The sequence below is a fragment of the Balaenoptera borealis genome, assembly GCF_965194805.1.
Source record: "Balaenoptera borealis genome assembly, chromosome: 17".
Classification (NCBI taxonomy): domain Eukaryota; kingdom Metazoa; phylum Chordata; class Mammalia; order Artiodactyla; family Balaenopteridae; genus Balaenoptera; species Balaenoptera borealis.
Window position 1 is genome coordinate 77,719,613 of NC_138876.1, and position 23,119 is coordinate 77,742,731.

At 45.4% G+C, this 23,119-nt stretch overlaps 1 protein-coding gene across 7 annotated transcripts in view; it reads right to left on the reverse strand.

Annotated features, from left to right (window-relative positions):
- The window catches only part of FAM110B (family with sequence similarity 110 member B), a 200,752-nt gene that overhangs the window by 108,502 nt on the left and 69,131 nt on the right, over positions 1-23,119 (reverse strand). For 5 of the 7 annotated variants that reach the window (XR_014236722.1, XR_014236723.1, XM_082364775.1 and 2 more), the window contains exon 4: positions 14,992-15,080. The exons of 1 other annotated variant lie outside the window; for it this stretch is intronic. The gene's annotated coding sequence lies outside the window, so the exon portion shown is untranslated. Of the gene's footprint in view, positions 1-14,991; positions 15,081-19,948; positions 20,444-23,119 lie in introns of all 7 variants that reach the window. One more of the 7 variants, XM_082364777.1, reaches the window with a different exon arrangement.

Sequence of the window (23,119 nt, forward strand, 5' to 3'; positions counted from 1 at the left end):
GCTTTCGGCTTTAGTGTCTCCCCTGGGGAATAAACAAAGCACGTGGCCTGGGACTCAAACTAAGACAGTTACTACTGCCTCCTGGCTGGTGGGCACAGACCTGCAGGAACAAGGAAACAGGTACCAAGAGGTACAAGTGATGGTGAGCGGCCAGATGCCATTCGCCATTTAGAACCTGGCCGTCTTGCTGGCTGGTGATGTAAATACACCACGATTAAATTACGGTGCAGTAATGCACCATCGAGAAATTAACTCTTGAAACATGAAAAATATTAGATTTTGGAGGAAGTCAGTTTACCTAGATTGGAAATCAATACAGCTCTTAATTAATGATATCCTGTGGTTAATTCTAACTAAATACTCATTATAGTCAAGGCTATTTTGGGATTAAAATGAAATTATCATTTGATGAAAAGGTTAGAAAGATGTTTAGAGATTTCATTGCCATTGGGGAGTAACAATTGCTGGCGCAAGTTTAGACACAATTAATTTACTCTTTAAACGAGGTTAAGCTGGTATGATTAAGAATAAATGGACCCTCCAAGGTCATGAACAAGCAGGGTACTCAGTGCAGCTGGCCAAGGCACGAATGCTCCGGACTCCGCTTACTAAAGGCATCCACACCGACTGTGTTTGATGTGCATTGTGATCCAAACACAAGATCTGATTGTTGTAAAATTGCTGAACAGACTTAGGATATAAAACAAGTTTTACTATAACGATAGGTGTTGTGGGTGGAATTGTGTCCCTCTAAAATTCCTATATTGAAGTCCTCAACCCCAGGACCTCCACATGTGACCTTACTTGGAGACAGGGTTGTGCAGATGCAATTGGTTAAGTTAAGATGATACAGAGGTGGGAGGGCTCCTAATCCAATATGACTGGTGTCCTTATATAAAGGGGAAATTTGGACACAGACACACACACAGGGAGAGCACCATGTGAGGATGAAGGCAGAGATCAGGGTGATGCTTCCACAAGCCAAGGAACACCAAGAATTGCAGCAGACCATAGAAGCCAGGCGAGAGGCATGGAACAAGGAATGAACCCTGGCACCTTGACCTAGACTTCTAGCCTCCTGAACTGTGAGGCGATACATTTCTACTGTTTGAGCCACTCAGCTTGTGGCACCACATTAAGGCAGCCCTAGGAAACGAATACAGTATGTGAGATGTACTCAACTGAGAAGAGAATCAACACATAACACCTGCAGGCTGCCCTCTGTGAAGGAGTCTACCCCCCTTCAAAGGGAATAATAATCTTACGGGACTAAACGACAAGCCCCCCAAATTGAACTAATGACTATTTTCAACGTTATGGAGGAAGAGCCAGATTAAGTGTAATAAGTGCCATTTCAGTATTTGCAGTCTGTGAATGTGTATGTGGTGGGTATTACACAGACCAGGAGAAGACAGTTTATACTCCCTGAATCCCAAAAGATTTTCCTAGAATCTAAGATACAAGAGGGAAAGAAGGGACAAAGAACAGAGATTGCGGCAGGGAGAAGTTTAGCCAGACAGCATTGCCAGAGCACTTGCGGATGCAGAAAGCCTGGACAAATTCACGAAACGCAACTAGGACACTGAACAAAAGGGCGGTATTCTGAATGCTTAGAAATTAGGTAACAGGAAAGAGAATGGAGGGGCGGACAGAAATCAACAAAAAGTGTTTAAATGAAAATAAGCATGTAAAACATACAGCCTTCATTAGGCCCACCTCCATGTAACACCATATACTACATGATAGGAAAAAAAACACACATTAAGAAATGTTATAAAAAATACATACTTTTCTCAGAGTTTCAAAAATATATTTAAACACTGAAAATTACTCGTGTTTAATTTTTAAACTTATTAAGTATTCATTTTAAAAGCTACATTTAAATATTTAAGTATATCACAGTTAACTACTATATAACCTTGAATATTTCCGTACATTCCTTTAGATGTTATTCCCAGTTTAAACTAAGAAATTAGCAGGAATGTAGACACTGCACACAAAATCTACTGTCCAGGAGGAACAGTGAACAATTATTCATCCTGTCTGGGTAGGGACGGTGGGCACGACTCCGTAAGGAAGTTGAGATTAAAAAGACAGAAATAGTACATAAACAGCAAAGTATGATTAAATAAAATTATGTTCCCCAGATCAATCTAAAGCCAAGCCCAAAGCGATGACATGGAAAAGGAAGGCTCAATTAGCAGCAAGAGAACATGCCGTGTCCTAGCAGGCGTTACTCTGCTTATGTGAAGTATGATTATTAATAACATCAAATGTTATACTTCTCAGATGAGAAGAGTCTATTAGTAATTTGAAATGAATGCTTTCCTTTCAATCATTATAACTATTCAAAAGCCAGATATTAATCTTATATACTTTTTTTTTTTTTAAATACTAGTAGAGAGTTAATGTTCCTGGAACTACCTGGAAGGGCTTAGAGACTAGTAAGTGCGTTTCCATGGTAACAGACTGCTTCACCAGGGAGAGATCATTTCACGCATTCCCTAAAACACGACCACAAGGGGAAAAGAGAGATCTGCATTTTCGCTTTTCAGGGTCATCATCCATGGTGATTTTTGGTAGAATTTCTATTTTTATGAGCGTGCACACGGCATTCATGCTCAGAAGTTGCCTAGGCTTCAATTTTTCCTCTTCTCCAGTGTGTGGACGACCCGGGATGTGTGCTCTGATGGGGGCCCCGGGGGTGACAAAGTCACCCACAGATTTCCCTCTGCTTCCTGCTGTGAGTTACAGCACCCCGCTTATCCAGTCCTGACGCTGTGTCCCCAGAGACAAGACGGGCTGAGCTGAAACGCGGGACCTTCACAACAGCCTTCAAGTAGATGGGAGTGCACGGTGGCCGCTGTCTAGCAGGGGCTCACGAACACCAGCCGGACAACTGAGTCGTGACCAATGGCCAAGCGGTCACGAGAAGGAGCGAGCAGAAAGCATGGACGAGGGCAGGCTTACACCCCAACTGCAAACAGGTGCAGCGATGCTCGTGACCGGATGCTGACGGTCACCAATCCCTGAACGAGGGCGTCTCCACCAGGGGTGCTGCTGGAAGGAAATGCTCCCATTCTGCTTTGCTTCACCGGCAATGCTGGCTGGAGAGGTGAGTGTGAAAAGGCCCTTCTCTTTTGTCTTACAGAGTTCACCTCTAGAGGGGCATTGCTCTGACCCTCTACAGAGACCTGTGGTCCACCAAAGGGCAGCCTTTATTAGGGGGACAAGGGCCCGGCCAGACCTGCAGTCATGGACCCAAGTGGAGAGCAGTCCCATGGGGACGGGACTTGTATGCCTCAGTTTCCTCCAGGTACAAGGATCTGGACCATGTTGAGAGGATCAAGTGAGAAAATCCAGGTAAATGCTTCAAAGGGGGTGGAGGGCATAGCATGCGTCCAATAGACGTCAGCTGCTGTGACTATTACTGTCCAAGTTATTAGCACTGCTCACGTGAGAACTCAGGCAGTGTCCTCTGCGAGGCCACGTGGACAAAAACTCAAGTCAACCTCTATAAAGGATGAGAGGAAAACACTGACTGACATTCTTTCAGGGTGTGCACAGACCTTAGCCTTTATTTTTAACAAAACTAGTTAACTGGAACTGAATCTTGCGAACGGGTGACACATCTGGGGAGAAGGACAGAATCATACTTCAGGTGCAACAAAGAACAAAATTTTCTAAAAGATGCCATCATGACAAAAATACGTTTTTAAAGTAAAAATTAGTTTCGGGCTTCCCTGGTGGCGCAGTGGTTGAGAATCTGCCTGCCAATGCAGGGGACACGGGTTCGTGCCCCGGTCCGGGAAGATCCCACATGCCACGGAGCAACTAGGCCCGTGAGCCACAACTACTGAGCCTGCGCGTCTGGAGCCTGTGCTCCGCAACAAGAGAGGCCGCGACAGTGAGAGGCCCGCGCACCGCGATGAAGAGTGGCCCCCGCTTGCCGCAACTAGAGAAAGCTCTCGCATAGAAACGAAGACCCAACACAGCCAAAATTAAAAAAAATAAAAAAATAAAAATAAAAAAAAATTAGTTTCAATGGTATTTTACTTCTATGAAATGCTTTTTTTTTTCCTAAACGATGATCTCCCGATCTGAAAATAAAGAAGAGCCATACGAACTTTGAAAATTAATAACTTTAGCTTAGAAGTAAAATTTATCATCAATGCCCCCATATTACATCTACTTCTCAAACTCTCTGTCTTATCATTACAATGTTAGGATGTTTACGGTGTTGCTCCAAGTGAGTGTCTTTTCAAATTGTCATCATTATTTTGGTCCTTATTTGGGTCGTAATTTATTTATCACACCAAATTGAATAATTGCAAAGTGAAACCACGGGTGTTGATAACAAAAAAAAAATGACCAGGGAAAGAAATGTACTTTGAGTAAGTAGTAGGAGGTCATGGCTTTGAGTTCAGATTCCATTATGTCTTTTTCGTGGAAAGCAAAAACCATAAAACTAAGGCACCCACAAGTAAATCAAATCACAGAACTAAATTACTGTGAGTTTAAGGCACCGTGTTTTGAGCACCACAGCTGAGGGAAGTAGCAGTCAAATCTAAGCATTAAACAACTAAATAGATTCCCCAACGCAAAGGATAAGGTTGAGAGAGATCGCTCACGTTCTCAGAACTGAAGAAATTACAGCTTAGCCACTGATGGCCTTCAAGTGACAAAATACTTTATGATCCTTGCCCAGTGAAGTTCACAGCTTCACGGGGCCAATGAAGAGAGGCAGCCTATGATGGGCAGCATCGAGACCACGGAGTTGCTGTGAAATAAAACCACTCGTCTGTGAAGGTTTTATTTCAGCTTGTCCCTGCCCCTTGTTGGACCATTTGATTGTCATCCTAAAACCTCAAAGCTTTATTGCAGAGTTTTCACCGCTGCTAAAGGAATATTCATGGCACCAGGCTCTGCTCCTGTCAAAGACAGTATTTATGTCCATGAGAAGATAAAACTGTTGTAACAAGGGAAAATGTCGCAGATTTACAAGGGATCAAATTTACAAGGTAGCAAGTGGATGTGCCTGGGTTTCACCTTGTGAGCCCTCTGATAGAAAAGCAAGCGTGAAGGCCGAAAAGTCTGTCCTTGATGGTTTTTGGACAAAATATCACTTCCCCTCTTGCACCACCCCGTCCTCTCACTCCGAGGATGAGGGCCTAACTCTGCACTGGTGTTCAGTGTTTTCAAAACTTCCACACAAATTCTAGGGCACGCAATCAACTGAGAATCATAAATGTTTCTAAATTTTGGGAAATGGGAGAAATAGAAATTGGTTTATGAAACCAAGTGTTCATATTCATAGTATGCCATAAAAAGAAACATACACAATCCCTCCTCAAATCTCTTCCAAGAACGAAGAGAACACACCACATTATGGAAAGAAAGAGGAATATTTCATTGAATTCAGCACTTAACTGTGAAGGATGGAGCATTCTGTCTGGAAATGTCATTTTATTGTAGGAGTTCTAAACTAGACACATGACTTGAAAACATCATTTGGGCCCTGAAGATACTGGGAATTCAGCAAGTCAGTAAAATAATGAAGACAGCTATGGAGTGACTGGGGAGGTGAGGAAATTCAGTGTTTCATACAGACTCACTGAATATATGTATGCATGTAGTAAAATGAGTTTTAACGGAAAAACTGAAAGTTGTGATTATTGTTTACAATTAATTATGACATTATCTGTAATCCTAGCAGACTATACCAGCTATAAAGCAATTACATATTTTACATTCTGTGCATTGCTTGAAACAGATACCATAATACAATTTACTTTTTCATTTAATCTCATTTTGGCAGACAGTTACTGGGCTGTTCCTAGGAGCCAGGTGCTATTCTGACCACGAGGGATACAAAAATGACTGCAATCTGTGCTGTCGTTGAGATCACAGACCAGAGAGAAGAGACTCCATTTGAATGGAAAGGGTCTGTTTCAGTGCAGAACGAAGGCACACGAGGGGCCATGAAACCACCTGCAAGGGGCGGGCAGGGCTAAGTCACAGGCTCAAGGAAGACAGTAAGCCGTCCCGGAAGAAAGGATGCCTGGAGCAGGCTCCTGAGGCTGTCAGGAGCAGGGACGGCACAAGCCCAAGGCCAAGGGCAGAGAGAGCCTGGCATTCACAGGGGCCGTGGGTCCCTTCCCCATCCTGGGGGAAACCCTGTGAGGGAGGGAGACAGAGCAGGAGAGGTGGACAGACCGTCTCAGGGAATCTTGTATCCAGGTGAGGGGGCCTGAACTTGACCTTGAAAGTGATGGGAGCCAGTGGGCAGGGAGCGGCTGCCTGATGCTTTAAACCTGGCTGGTGCTCTTTAGAGTGTGCAGAGCAGATCCAAGAGGGCAAGGAGGGCAGCAAAACTCCAGGGAAGGAGGGACTTGGGTTTGAACCAGGTGTCCCGTACTGAGCTGCGCAGGAGGGAGTTTTCCTTTGAGGGGCGTCTCTTGGCCTCACCCAACAGATACATTTTTGGAAAGCTGCAAACAAATTTTGTAAGCCAAATAATATTTTCCCATTGACAATTTACTCATGTTTATATTAATTTCATTGATTTAAAAAAAAAAAAAAACTGGCACTGGGCCCGAGTGTGGTAAGAACCTTGGGGTTCAGCTGTCTTTGGAGCATGTTTTAGCTGCAAAAGCTTTGCCTCAAGTCGAGCTCATTGGGACATCAATGTGTAAAACAGGCAGACGCAGAGGGCCTGGGCTGGAGCAGAGCCTCAAATCTCAACGCCCCTCAGCCTTGAAGTCCCTAGTACTTGAGGGGACAGAGCTGGAAAATTATCGATGAAGGTGAAGTCATTCGTTCTACAGATTGGCCCATGAGGTGCCGGCCCCAGCAGAGGTCTCCTTTCGGAGCCGGGATGTAGCAGGAGACAGGAGGGCTTGTATCCTGGTTCTTCCTGTGTGAACCACACAACTTTGAAAAGTCACTGTCTCCCAGGCACCTGCTGCCTCATCTGCCAAGCTGAGATTACAGTTGCCCCGCCCCTCAAGGCTGTTGAAGTGAAAGCACTTTGTGAAATGTGTAAGTGTGTAATCAAAAAGCTAATCGCTACTGCTGATGGGTAGCCTCAGATCAGAGGGCTGGGAGCGAAGCCCGTGACCTGAGTCCCCGGTGACGAGGAGAACCATCATGGCCCGCAGATGAGGACAGAGGTGACGGACAGCACTGGTCTCTCCGGGGCCGCCATGTGATAAACCCGCTGGAAGGGGAACCTTTGGTTGGCACCTGCAGCAATTCCTGTGGTTCCAAGAAACCTTCAGTAAATCTAAGCTGTCCAAGGAATACAGTTTCTAAATAGGAAAAAGAAACCAAAAAACAAAAAGACAAAACATTTTCCTCCAAAGTCTGAGAAACACCGCGCACACCAAACCATCACACTCGACGCACTTTGGCAAGGTGGATGGATCTGCAGCCAGACAGACAAGGGCTCGAATCTCACCCCGTGATTACCTGCTTTGTTCAACAGCTACCCACTGTGAGAACTCCTGGAGGTGATGCACATAAAGGACTTAGCACCACACCTGGCCCCTGAGAAGTGCCCAGTAAATGCCAGGCAAAGCCCCGGCTCCACAACGTCCTACTTGTGCCACATCACGTGCATCCTTACCCTCTGGAGCCTTCCGTCCGTTACCACGCCAGCGTCTTCACTGGCAAATGCACAAGCCCCGAAACGCACTGTAAGGCATCACCCTCTGGTACTGACCTGGGAGGAAACTGGGAACTAAAGGAGGCAGTTTGTAAAGTATTTCACACATCACGGCAATAGTGCACAAGTTGAAAACAGAAGTAGCGCTCTACGACATAGCCTCAGAAGCACACAGCCGTCCTACTTATGTATGAGGCTAAGTGCCAATAAAGTGGCTACGTATTAGTTTAAAATTTAAGAACACTTCACATAGCACTTCAAAACCGGGTTTCAATAGTCTTAAAAATAAGAGATCGATTGGATGCGAATGTCTAATTATCAAAAAGTGCTTTGAAACATAGTCGTTGTATTTAAGATTAATGAGATACACTGCAAACACACATAATGTCAAGTGTCACTAATAAAGTGCAATGAGAAACCCTAAAATGCTGCAGATCTGGCATAAAATGTCTTCTTAATTTCCTGGTTCTTAATGGGAGATTTAAAGCCACAGGCTTATATAGTTTTTCTTAATTGTACTGAGCATCTCTTATTTGAATGCTTAGTCACCAAAGGGTGTTAAGAGTAAGAGAGAGGTGCTCTCCAAGGCTCCGAATGAGGCACCTGACTCTGGCTGGCCCTCCTGGAGGCCACTCAGAGGAGCTGAACGTCCAGCTGTGAAGTGAGCCCAGTACACAGCTGATGGACACCAATGTTGCGTGTGCAAACCGGTGGCGCTCAAGGAACGCGGGGAGGAATAAACAGCTCCGCAAAAGCACAATGCAGCATGCTCCACAATGGAGACGGCTCCTGGACTGCTGGCCCTCTGAACCCCCGCGTGGCCATGTCCTGTAACCGCAGACGCTGCTGTCACACTTGTATGACAGCGGACGTGAAACCCACAACTGTCCTTTTCGCGTACAGGACGTCCTTCAGTCCCGTTCAAGCCCACAGACTGTTCTCAGGCCTCTATCATGTTAGATTCTGTGCTGGATTCTAAAGACACAGAGTTAAAACATAATTCCTACCCTCACATCGCTTAAAATCTACTAGAAACAGGCGCAGCGACTTCCCGTTACACAAACCAGACTAATGAGCGCCCTTTATGTCCTCAGAGAATGAAAAGAGGACCCGACTGCACGCACAGCCCGAAGGGACCACGAGTACAGGAATCTGTAAGTTCTGAATAAACGCAGATTTAGGGATAAGAAGAGTCTCCGCACAGGAGAGGAAATCTGAACTGAGCCCCCCAACTGAGGGGGATTTTGACCGAGTTTCTACTTGTGCTTCTTGCTGTCAGTGGGTCTGTTTCACCTTCCGGAGGAGATGCTGTTGTTTTCCTCTTGATCGTGTTAGTACGTGTCTATTCAGATGTCACTCGATTATGGACATTTAAGAACTGACAACAGCTTTCCAGTCTGGGTTGCTGAATAAAATTGTTATTTTTGTGGAGGGCTTCCCAGGTTGATAAATAGCTTCATCCCTCTCCAGGAAGTTAATCAGTCTTCAGAACTCTGCTAATGCGGCAAAACGCTCCGCGGTTTCCTCTCGGATTTCAACTCCAGCCCACCTTCTCCCGGTGCGCCGTGTGGACGCCCGGGCTGGCTTGCCTGGTGCCGCTTGTTTATTCATTCTCTCAGACAACTGAGAGCCCGAGCAGTCTTTGCACGAAGGGAAAAGTTTTACATCAACTTACCATGTAACTTGAGAATCACATACACGCTTAAAGCAAAAAATAATTTCAAGACTACTTATACATGTACCTAGTATGTATTGAATTGTGAAAAAATTTGAAGGAATGAAAGGTAAAAATTCTTGGATTTTGCTCAAAAGACTTTTTTTTTTTTTTTTGGGGGGCCACACATTATAGCTTGCGGGATCTTAGTTCCCCAAGACTTTTGTTTTAAAAGGAAAAAGTAACTTTTGAAATGGGCCTCAAAGGAACTCCCAGCCTCTGGGAGACAGGAATTGATAAGGAATTCCAGGCAAGGAAAAGCTCATACACTCTGATGATGAAATGGATATTTGTGTTTTTTGGGTTTTTTTTTGGTTTGTTTGGGGGTTTAATTTTGGTGGGGGGGGCATGCTGCATGGCATGTGGGATCTTAGTTCCCCAACCAGGGATGGAACCCGTGCCCCCTGCAGTGGAAGCTCGGAGTCCTAACCACTGGACCACCAGGGAAGCCCCTGGATACTGATACTGATACTTGATGAGGGTGGGGATCCCACTTGAGAGGTGGCTTTAACTGCCAGGCTCTGGAATTTAAACCTGATCCATAGGTAACTGGGAGGAAACAGGATTTTGGAGCAGGGGAGTAACAAGATGAAAACAGTGCCTGCAAAAGACTTTCCTGCTTACCAAGCGGACTGGTCTGAGAGCAAAGGCTAAGGCAGGCTCGCGAACAGAGGGCGAAGTCAGGAATGGAGCTGTCTGGTGACAACGAGATGACAGTGCCGAGGCACGGGGCACATGGAGGGTCCGCAAAGCTTGGCGCCTATACAGGCACGTGGGGTAAAGCACCAGGAGTCACGCCACGGGGTGTCCTTCCAGAGGAACGTCCTTCCGCTGGCCGTCCTGGTCAAAGCTGCCTCTCTTTGACCAAGGATGACGTTGAACTCAGCTTTAAGTGTGTCCTACAGAGAATCAGACCCACTAGACTCAAGTAGCGGCAAGAGATCAGTATTTCTGGTCACCGATGGACCAGTGCTCCGTGAAGCATGTCCAAACACCACCCAAAGACCAGGGGCAGAGAAAGTGGCTTCTCCTCCTCAGCTAAACAGGAGGAATTCCCCAAAGAAGAAACGCAGATTAGGAGGATTCTCAGGTTTCTGTTTTATCTATGAACCCAGGTACGTAACAAAATAACAGAACTGAATATTTAACATAGGTTTATCCTAGGGGTCTCTGCTATGTTCAGGCTGCTATAACAGAACGCCACAGACTAGGCGGCTTATGAACAACAGACGTTTATTTTCCACAGTTTTGGAGGCTGGACGTCCAAGATCACGGTGCCGGCACGGCCGTGTTCTGGTGAAGGCCCCCCTCTGGGCTGCAGACTCCCTGCCCCATCCTCACGTGGCGGAAGGGGTAAGGCATCTCCCCGGAGCCGCTTCTGTAAAGGGCACTAATCCCTCCCATTCATGAGGGCGCCACCCTCAGGACTTCAGCACCTACCAGAGGCCCCATCTCCTAATTACCTCCCCACTGGCCACCAGGAGTTCAACGTTTGAATTTGAGGGGGGACACACACACTGAGACCACAGCACTGGGCTATCATGCATGGACCAGCGTGGAGAGGACACTCCGTGTTTCTGAACTTCGCTGAGTATTCAGAACGCATAAACGCTTTCCCAATCCGCAGGGATGCAGCAGACACAGAGCAGGCTGGAGAATGAATGTGAAGGTCTAATCCCTCAGCAGGTGTCCTCCTCTCTCTCTAACGGGCATGCTCTTATGGGGCCCTCAACCAACTTTCCTGTTCCATTTATGACCCCATCACTATAAAGAAACCAACTGGTGTGAAAGGTCTGGGGTCTGATAGAAGAAGTGGACCTGGGTGCTACACCCAGTGTGTGTCTGGTCACATGGTTGCCCTTTATATGAGGTTAACCTCTTTGATTCTTGTACCCCTGTCTACACCATGAAGACTCTACACCTTCTCTGCAGGCACGTGACGCTTCCAGCATTGGGGTCCCAGAGCAGGCCTTCCACAGATGACAGCCTTAACTTTTCTGCTGGTCTTTGTAGAAAAGCAATGCCTCCATTGACAGTAAACTGACTTAAAGTGTAACAGCCATTAATAGTGAACAACAACAAACTATGCACACACAGCAACCTACAGAATTTGTCTTTCATTTGATTTCAAAAAACAGCATTTTAAATATGCCAAATAACTTAAACAGTAATTTAGTAATTTAAATTGTAATCAACAGTGGCTTCTTGAACTTCATAATAAATGTGTGTTAAATCCTCACAAATAGAATCTGCATACAGGGGTATTTATGTTATTTTATTTTTTTAATTTTTTTTTTGAAGATTTTCTGATGTGGACCATTTTTTAAGTCTTTATTGAGTTTGTTACAATATTGCTTCTGTTTTTACTTTTGCTTTTTTTTGGCCCCGAGCCTTGTGGGATCTTAGCTCCCCAACCAGGGATCAAACCTGCACCCCTTGCATTGGAAGGTGAAGTCTTAATCACTGGACCACCAGGGAAGTCCCATGGGGAGGGGTATTTATTTTAGAGAGGGAAATATCCTTATATCTTTCCTTCCAGAAGCCTATAGGCTCTTTGTGAACAAGGGGAATAAAACAACTGAAATCCCAGCTGCTTTTTCCCAAGTACGTCCCCTCCTCTCCCTCTTCTTTTTTAAAAGGCAGCGAGCCCGGTCAGGGGCTCTCGGCAGCAGCCTGCTCTCCCCGGCCCCAGGAGACCTGCTCAAGGTCAGCCGAGCCGGCTTCGAGGAGCCACCGGATGGTTCTGGTGGAACCTGAGCTCTGAGTCACTCGCTTGGCAAAGAAGTGATGTGGGAAAAGGCAGAAGTCAGAGGTGCTGGCGTGAAAGGTAGATGAGTCATGGAGGGGAAACAGATCCCTCGCTGCGGAGGACCAGCTTCAGGAAACACTGAGAGGGAGAAAAGGTGTTTGTGGCAAGCTGGCAGGTATTCTTGGTCAGGACCATTTAACACACAAACAAAACTGCAAGTCTGCTTTTGCTCCCAGCAATCTCAAGTCCCCAGCACTCACACTATAAAAGAACAAAACTCCATCCCAGAGAAGTTTTGAAAAAGGCAACTTTCCAGGAGAAACTGACTTTATCAATTATTTCAGTTTGATTAAGATAATGAGCAACTAAAAACAAGGGAAACATTGTAACTTACTTCCTGAAACTGCAATCACCTGAATAATGCAGAGGTTGGTAGTTGTGTGTCCCCTTGAAAGGTGACTTACATGTACATTACATGTGAGGACTGAGGTTCTAGGTTGAAAAAACTCAAAAGTTTGATTCAAAGCACATTACAAGGTCATTGTATGCCTGCATTTGCTTTTTGAGTTTCCTAAAAGAAGGGACCACTTTTTAAAAAAGACCCATCTTGTACTTTTAAAACATAATAACCTTAAATACACGTATTGAGGAGTGGTGAAAAATGTTGATGACAATAATAATACATATTCTTTATAAGGCGACTTATCTGTCATTTATAAACTCAGAAACGAACAAGTTTTAAATAACTTTAAATGTGAAAATAGCCTAAAACAATTGGAAACATTTGGATAATAAGACAAAAACTATGTTTTTCACAACAATCTTTAGAGCGCTTTTTTGTTTGTTTCTATCTTCTTTAGGGGAAACTGGTATAAAAACAATTTAAAGTAACCAGCACACAGAGACCTGGCATTACTTGAGAATCAGACATAGGAGCCCAGATTTAGAGTCTACATAACCCAGGAGATACTGCGTTAATGATTGACAGGGCTGAATCCTGTCTAATCTTCCTGATGCAGGGCCTGGCCAAATAATAATATTGACAAAGCTCAAGACGATTATGCCTGTGAAGGCAACTCACTATCTGGTCCGGGAAGGAGGAAGGAGGGGCCCCCCTGCTTCTCCAGGCCTACCCTCTCCCTGGCACTGCCTGTGGCTGTGTCATGTGACCTTCCCCAAATCCCTAGGAGCGTGTTCGTATTCTTACTTGGCACGTGGGAAACTGAGGCTTAGAGGTGAAGTCCAATGGCAGGGTTAGTATGCAGCGGACCTGAGGTTACACTCATGTCTATTCAACCTTGCAGTTCTTTCCTGGCCACTAGGGCTGCCAATTCACCTGCTGTCGGGAGCCAGCTGGGTGGGAGGAGGGGCGCAGGGAATCCTGAGAGGGAACAAGAGGCCCCTGATTGCTGGGGACTTGTCCTGCTTTTAGCACTTGAAAGTCCCATGTTCCAGAAAACCTCTCACTTGTGGGCAAATCGAGATGGGTGGGCTCCTAGAACGGGCGGAGTGGGGAAGACAGGCCCTGTTGGAGACGACCCCCATTAAACCCATCTGTGCAGAGGTGCAATTCTACGAGCTGGGGGCTGGGGATGGGAGATGCTGAGTTCCCTCCAGCCAAGAGGAGCCCAAGGCTTTCGTATCAGAACTTCTTATATCTGTGATAAGGGAACATGGTGATAAGATTGATGGATTTCAGTGTGTCTCACTGATATGTGCTGTTGGCTTTTTCTTTAATCCCTCTTTCCACAGATTGCAGAATTCCACCTGGCAGAGGCTGATTCTTATTTGTCAGCCTAAGTTAGATGCTAAGATTCCAGGAGACCAACACCATCTACCCAACAAAGTTCTGCATGATGGAATGATAAACAGCTATAAAATGCATGGCGTGCTATCCAGGTAATGGTACGTTACATATGGATGCTGGAAGAGAGGCTCGAGGATAGCTGTCAATCAAACCAAAGCATGTGGTCACTCGGGAACATGGGCGCCGAGGCTAAGACTTGGTGACCTCACAAGGGCTGCTCTTTACCACGTGTCAGGTCCTTGCACACGTGAGTTAACTGGAGAGCTGTCTGTCAATTTCCTAAACATTCTCAACTTCCTCATTTGGTGACACTGAGCTCTCAGCCCCTCTGTCAAAGGGGAGGAGCCATCTGGACCTTGACCACTGCTCATCCGCTTCCTCAGCTCCTTCATGGGAAGATGGGTCTGGCTAAAGGATGTCTCCAGGCTTGCCATCAGGAAGGAATCCAGTGGCGTGGACATGGGACAAAGCACCCAGCAATGTCCTTTATGGACACACACATTCTCACGTCTGCTGACTGTTCTCCAACACCTGCCCCACCCTCTCGGTCTGTCCCCTGGCTGACATCTAGGTTCTGCCCTCCTGACGGGACCTCCCTAGGGAGGCCATCCTGCAAACATCTCTGTGCCCCAAATTCCCAGGCATTTGCTGTTGGCCCTACAGCATTAGGGCTGCCAGAAAACACCACCTCACTCCCCAAGCACAGACAGTGTACTTCGCACTGGAGTGTAAAAACGTTCATTTTTTAGAACTGTTTTCGAATCCATGCACTTCTAGATACCAGGGAGATTACTAGTAAATATTACACAGCCCTTAAAAGAGTAGAACTGCTGGGAGACATGCAGACAACATATCACGGAAACCCCTGGGGAAGGAAATCATCGTCACTGTTATTTTGGTCCTGCAGGACCTCAAAGGTGGGACTCCTCTTTTTTTGCCAGAGAGAAAAATATCTGAAACCTCAGCCTCTTTGTCTTAGTGTAATATGACATAGGTTTTCAGAGACAATCAATATCTTCTGCTCAGAATGGATCAAAGCAAAGCAATACACTTACTTGAAAGAGGACTGAGTATTTTACGGATTGCAGGCAGAAGTCACAGGGAATCCTTCCTCTCTTAAAGTACTCTCTGCTGCACGAAATATCTAAAAACAGAGAAAAGAAAAGATCGCTATTGCTTTTTTATTTGACAAAAATAGGCAGGTATTAAAGATATACAACAACAGAAAATGAAAATTCTTTTAAAAATTTGTCAATAAATTTAAAAAAACAGATAACGAACACGGAGGTAAACCAAACTGTGTTAGTTTTTAGTTTTTACATACACGTTTCAGTTAGAAGCTAAGTGTTTTGTTCACCTTGACTAGTTTTTGAAGGAGACGTTTAGCCGCAGATAGCAAGTATAAAGACAGAAGAATATCAACACCAAGTTGTGGGAAGTCACACAAACGAAGGTTGACAGGGCGTCATCTCATCCTCAGAACTGCTGTTCTGCACACGGAGGTCCGCGTGTGCGCGGGGAGTGACAGGCTGTCAGAGTCTCAAGGGGCCTTAGAGCCCACCTGGGACAAACCCCACTTCAGTCCACGACACAGAGCCCACTCAGGGCGAGGGCTCAGCGCAGACCACCCAGCTGGCTGGGGCAGAGCTCCTGACTGCCACCGGGGCGCCCTTCACGGCACTGCAGGCTGCCACGCCCGTAGCCATTCATTCATTCATTCGTTCATTCACTCTCCAGGACTGACTGAGCACTTTCTACGGACCAAGTTCTGTTCTAGGCTCTGGGGGTTAAGACCAACTCCCTGACCTCCAGAGAGGGGAGACTAAATACAACAGCTACTGTCTTAGACTGTCCCACTGGAATGGCAGCTGGGGACACTTGAGCATAATCCCGAAGGCACTGAGGGAACAAGCCTTGGGTCTACCGGGGGAAGCACCCTCGGAGCAGGGGGGCGGCCGGGGCCCCGAGGAGGGGGAGCAAGGAGGCCGGTGTGGCTGGAGCGGGGGCCCTGCGGACACACAGGGGGGCGGTTGAGTCTGTGGCGATGGATGAACCAACCGATGGAGTGCAGGTAACAGGGGGGCTAACGGAGGGCAGAACCTTGGAGAACATCTATTTAAAAGGGGGGCAGAAAAGGCAGCTGGGAAGGAACAGCCAGGGACGGGAAGCCAGCAGGGTTGGCTGCCGGCTCTAAAATCAGCTCTGATGGAGAATACTTGCAGCTCAGCGAGGAGGGCGGGGTAAGGACAGAGGGAAAGACAGACGCTGCTCTTCTGACGGGCTGTGCAAAAGTCGGTGTGCAAGCCTGACAGGGCAGAACACTAGAGCATCTGGACGGTGTTCTGACTGCAGGCCCCAAAGTATCGGAAATGCAGGGCCTTGTTCCATGTAGACATTTTCCTGATGGCAAGAGCTAATGCAAGTGTGTGACCCTTAAGGGGGACTTCCCCTCCAAATCTGGCAAGATTGAAAATCTGTCTGAATTCCATCAAATGTATAAGGAGAGCAAAAGGCCTTAATCATAGGAAGGTCAAATGCAAGTGTTATATTCCAAGCCCAGAATTTACAAGCTTGTCTTTAATGAGCACATACAAAATAAATGACTGAAATAAATAAAAGAGCTAATTAAATAAATAAAGCAGTCAACCGGCGTCCCATCGCAAATGATAACTCCTGACAATGCAAGCAGTTCCAAAAGCAATCCCTAAATTACTTAACGGTACAACAGTAAGGAAGGTGTTTTGTGATGCCTTTAAGATGCATCTTTAAATTACTGGGTGCACTTAAAAAATTTTCTCGAATCCCACGTGATATAAATCTATTGCAATAAAAACACTTCCAGGCAGCAATCTAGTGTGCATTCTGAGGAGGGTTAGGAGGAGGAAGAAAAGACACAACAGTTCCTATTTATGACATTTAATATTACAGATCACACATAAGGCAACAGGGAGACTGAAAGTCCATATGAAAGAGGAACCAGGTCGGCAGCCCACCCTGACTCCTACTTGACACTAAGAGCGGTGTATGTGGTGCAAAAGAGTTCTGGATCCAGCACTACTGCCCTTGTCCTGAAGTCTTCACACCCCACCCCTGGTCACTCCTCCTCAGGATCCCCAGGCTGGGTGCCTCCCCCTGCCCCCTGCACCCCATTATCATTTATCTCACGGCCTCCCCTCCACAATCTGCCACTTCCTGCTGATAGGGCTGTGCCTTCTTTCCTTTCTTAAGGCTTAGCACAGAACCTAGCACGTGGTAGGTGCCCGTAATTATAGAATAAATAATGACAGAAAAACTAGACACACTTAGATGAGGCCTGATGGCTCCTCAAACATTTTTCCAACCCAGGCAGGTTCTGGAGGTTCGACCCTGAAATATTTATCAATTGTGAATGACAGACCTCCCTCAGTGCTTTTGATGCCACAGATGCCAGGGGACCAGCCAGAGAGCCGCCTGCAGGCACCACCTGGCAACTCTTCACCCCATGGCCTGGACTGCCCCCCACTCCTTCCTTTTTACTGTAACTTTCAGGCCCTGTTCAGCCCAGTTGCTTTGTGGCACATCATATTCTACATGGAGGGACTTTTCATTTTTAAACTGATTATCATTTTTCCTGCTGTGATTATAAGCCCCTAGAAGAGAAAGTGAGAAAGTATCTCTTATAGCAGACAATGTTTTAATTTTAAAATATTATATGCTTTATACTCTAGTTCATGCTAATAGACCTATTTTTGATGGGTCAGAAATGTCATTCATCAATAAAGTTATGGAATTATAAGGATGAGAGAGAACAAAATTTTAAAGTGCCCAAGACATTTATTTTTACTTTCTCATCTCAGAAATACATAACGATTCCCCTTCGTGTAGTTAAAAAAAATGTTAAGATGTGATTCATCTGAAGATAAAAGTGCAGATTTTGTTACTCTGCAAAAACATGAATGACATTTTACTTAGTGCTATTAGAAAAATGCCCCTTTAGTGTATGTTAAAAGGCCCTCCAGGATATCACAGTAAACTACTACACAATATTCGCAGACGGTTATATTTATATTTACCTTTTTGAGAAGTTCCTTCTAGACACGGAAAGTCTTTTAAGATCCAACCCTGAGAATCAGCATCAGCCAGAACCACTTCCCACGGCTTCCCGTGACGCACAGCCTAACAACGGTGCTTGCAGCGGAGAGTCACACAGCTTGCGTTTGGACAATAATTTACTTTTAAGGCAGCCGACTTCTTAGAATGCTCTAAGACCAGGGTAACTTAGGAAGCGTTTCACGAGATTAAGAAAAGGGAGAGGGACAGACAACGACGGGATCGCATCAGTTTACTGTTCCCCAAGTGAGGGTCTGAGCCCGTCTGTGGATAGGAGGATATTTTCCACGTCTGCACAGGGAGCACCTCAGGCAAAGAATGAAGAGGCAGGAGGGCTCTGGGCAGGTGAGGAAGAGCAAAGCCCGGAACTGAGCTGCGCCCTCCGCCCCCCACCACGCAACCTCGTGAAATGTGACTGGGGCGTGGTTTGCGTCATCGGGGCGTCCAAAGAGGAAGTCAGTGCCCCCCGCAGGGTGACCCCCTCCAGTGCCCATTTCACCAGACACGACATCTCAAAACCCAGAGGCCGGCTGACGATGAACCACACTCGACTTTCTTATTACAGGCGACACCCTATCACAATAAACGACAAACTTTCAGAATATTCCTTGTTCTTTTCTTCAAACTGTTATTGGGGAGAAACAGTACACCCCAGGAATGGACGAGGGAGGGAATTCACAGGGGCTGAGGGTACGGATGGGGAGGGAAACACAGTTAGGATTCTGAAGTTTTCCTCGACCAAAGAACACGACGAACCCCTTGAACCAGATTATAGCTTCAAATCAAAGCAGTTGCTTTAACCAAATTCTGACACGGCAACGTCTGGCTTTTCAGGAGCAGGGAGGTAATTCCTGACAGCCTTCAGATACCAGCAGAGCTCTCCACGGATCCCAGACGCATGGTGGCAGCCATCCAGCCGTGTGACTGGTGACTTAACACACAAGTTTCTGTGGTCTCCACCGTCTCACACGGTGAGGACATCAATATTTAAGTCTGAGGGCTAAATGGCGGCAAGGGGCTCTTCCCGAATAAAACAGAACTCTGTGGAGAAGGTACGCTGAGAAGCAGACACTCGCATTGCATTTGTTTGCATTCCTTTAAGCTCAGCCTTGGCCGTTTAAATATTTTTCCTTCCGAATGTATCATCTTTATCACAGAATTCAAGATTATTTATTGTTTGATTTGGAAAATCATCCAGGCGACCATGAATAGAAATTTTAAAATGTTGTCAAACATAAGTCAAAGTGGTGAGAACCCCACCTTCTGTGATTTCAACTCCCGAAACAACATCCTTGTTAAACAAAGCCCGAGTCAAAAATTCTGTTCAGCACAGGCCGAATACACACCGAGAAGTGTTTCTGGCAGAACGGGATATGCTACCATCCTCTATATGAAAAAGGCTTCATGAAAACTACAGAAGGGGAAACAAAGAGAACCATCCAAAATGAAGGCTGCACACATCTTTGAAGAAACAATGGGCATTACTTCTGCTGAGACCCTGCGTTGACACCAGGAGACCCGCTGCTCTGTCCTAATTAAAGTGTATTTCTCCGAACTCTCCTCCGTGGCTCATTATTCAGGAGGGTCCGGACCCCATGCAAACAAAGTCGACAGGGCACTGAAACGCACCTCCAAAGACACCTAAATGGATGCAACATCGGGCTTTCCTAAACAGCAGAGAACCAATAAGAAGCGCCCCCCAGCACATGCACTCTTGAATCCAGGTAAAAACAAGATTCCTACATGAAGACGGTAGCTGTTTACCAGCCCAGCCTTCTCCGGGAGGACATATTTTACATGGAACGCCGGAGAGCGTGTGATATTAACAAAAGCAAGATCAAATTAAACAGATGACATGATGAACACACTTCATTTCATGCATGGCCGTGTTTTTCAGGCGAGATAAAGACTCAAAGTAATTACCATGAACTGAAACTTCTTCCTTGATCTCCTCTGGCAGCCGGCAGTCGGTGACTGCCTCGCTCTCTCAACAAAGACGATCGCCTTCTCCTCGGTGCCTGATTCCTCCTGTAACGTTACCAGCTAAGCACCTCCACCGTGGCCAGAACGCAGCAGAGTATCTCTGTATCCGTGTCTCCAATGCAGCATAAAGAGTACTGTGGAAACCTATCAAACCGGCGAGCAGCTAGGCTAGCAGCCAATGAGGAGCGGCTCGGGCGGAATCCGGCACATGCTCTCTGAGGCTCAGGCTGTCACCAGCGTTTAGCAGGCTGCTAATCTAATTATAGCTAGTTTGCTAGCACAGAGCGATTGGAGCAAAGCACAGGAGCAAATTAAATTTTAATAAATGAAACCCCGCAGACAGAATCATCTTGATTTCCTGTCATTTTGAGGATTAATGTGTCACCTTATAAACCAGAAGTGGTTTTTAAAGTGCATTCTTGTTTTTCTTCCAATCTAGAGAAACAAAGAGTGGTTAAATCAATGTATGGTATAGCCAGTTTCCTTAAACTTAACAGATTCCAAAGAATATGAAAAATAATGTATATATATATATATATATGTATAACTGAATCACTTTGTTGTACAGTAGAAATTAATACAACATTGTAAATCAACTATACTTCTATAAAATAAATTAAAAAAAAAAAACTTCACAGATTCCAGCACTGAAGAATAAATAATAAAGTCAATAGTAGGAAGGTATTACTGGTGGTGCTATAAAATCTGAGACTTCACTTTATTCACCCTGATTAGCAATTTGCCACTTATTTGTCCTAAAGTGCTAATTAGTCTCTCAATATAGTTTGAAATACCCATGGTGGAAATGTACTAATTTCCACCCATCGTGGAAATGTACTAATCAAGGTGTCAAAAATCATCACCTTGACTACAGTGATGAATAATAATTCAGAGGTACAAGAGATGGAAAAGGAATATCAGAAGTCATTGTAAAGGGAAAATTAAGGAAATCTGCCCACGGCACAACTTAATGGCAACAATAGTTCTAGAAGCTGAATCTTGCAAGAGGCACAGGAGAAAACCATGCATTCCAATAGCCAGGCTGCCTGGATCAGGTACTCCCTCCTGGGTGACTTGGGGCAAGAGGCTGGATGTCTCTGAGTCTCAGAGGCAATAGTGGGAGGCACCTTGCAGCATCACTGCCAGAAGCAATGAGTACTCAGCTCTCAGCGCAGGGCCTGGCACAGAGTGAGTTCTAAATTAAGCTATTATTAATAGCAGCAATCTTTTCACAATACCATAGTGTCTCCCTTCTTTTCTGGTGTCAGACTACTCAAAAAAGAAGTATCTAAACTTCTCCAGTGTACAGCTTTGTCAGAAATACCATTTAGAAGTAATTAATGGTGACAAGCCAAGAGCAGACTTGATTAATCATGAAGAACCATTATTGGTATTCACTGTAGTAACAAACAGTATTTCACCTACTTCTTTCTGGATATGCGTTAGTCACTAATTTCAGTTTATTCTATATGAACCAATCTTAAGAGGAATTTTCAGGAAATTGGGGTTTAAAATTGCATTTTGTTAATGATTTGCAATATAGATTAAATGCCATTATACATTTGAGAAAGTGTTTTCGATGGAATATAAATTGGGGCAAGTCTGTAATGAGGAGGTTGATTAAATTTAAAATGAGGCATTTATGTGAAAAGGGGAGAGGAGAGAGGTCAGCTAGTCAAATGCAACTTTTGTCCCCGTATCCATTTATTTACTTGTTTTCCCTTCAAGTCATTTCTTCAATATGTTCTACAAAATTAACAGTCCTCCAATGATATTAATCAAATCTGTTAATCTGTTAAACTTCTTTTCTGTAATTTCCCCAAATCGGTATATGTTCTACCAGTCAAGTTCCAATCCAATGATTACATGCAAACTTCTCATTTCTGTAGTTATGCTGTGCTTTGGTTTTTCTTTGAAAACCTTTACAGAAAGCTGACATGCTCAACAGGCATTATGATTTGCTCTGAGGAACCAAATACTCCCAGGGGTTAATTAGTAGCTGTGGAAAAAAATACTGACGAAGCGGCATCCTTCATCCTTCCATCTCTGGGTACCACAAACTGGATGGGAAATAAACTAAGGAAAGGAACAGCATGGCCCATAAACGTCAGGGGAAAGCACAGAAACTCATGGTCTATACATCCAAGAGTGAAAAAGTGTGTAGAAATGTAGACACAGACACCAACTGTGAGAAAATATGATAGAGACAGATTTCCTAAAATGACCCTCACATGTGCTACCTTGAAGCAGTGTCCATGTGGATTATGAAACCGCCGTCACCATTATCAGGAGCTAAAACTTCAAGAGGAATTGGCTTCAGTGATTTGGCCTAAGGCACCACTCCCTGGAGGCTGCCGGGATACCGCCTGGTACCAACTCGCAGGCATTCGTCTGGGAAACGCTAGAAGCACTTCCTCTTCATGTAACAGACTGCTGGCTCAAAAAGGGGGCACTTTTAAAAAGCTGTTGATTAATTTGTCTTGTTCCTGTTTTGTATAAGCCATTTAAACAGACACTTTGTTAAGAGAAAGAAGCAACTGATCCTTTCTTAGGTCTCAAGCTGAGAGCCCCTATGTTAGTTTGAAAGTGAGTAACAGTTAATTTCTGATCGTTCTATTGCCCCTCGGCCGGGGGAGCCTAGATTTTTTTTTTTTTTTAACCTCTGGAATGAGAGCTTTTGTCTTTGAACTTCAGTCAACTCTGCCTTGATTCTGAAAAATCAAAACTCAATGAAGAGTTTGGAGCACCTACTCTGTGTAAGGACCGTGCTGGACATTGGGGACCCTGCAGGGAGTTGGCAGGGGCCCCGGATTCTCAGTGGAGCTTCCATTCTAATGAGGCATAAACAGTAAGTGATGCATCAACCCAGGGGTAATTATGATGGGGGGCGAAGTGCTGCGAAAGGATACAAGTTGGGGTGAGAGTCTGGTCTGCAGTTGAAGGATGCTTTTGGCTGGGTGTGACCAAGAGAGCTATGAAGTCCCGGAGAGGCGGCTGGAGCCAGGGGACCCAGACGGAAAGTAGAGGCACAGCTGCAAACAGCAGACTCGGGGCGAGGAAAGGGTTTGGTCCGAGCCTCTGGAAAGCTGCGTGTTGAATGTATCCTCAACA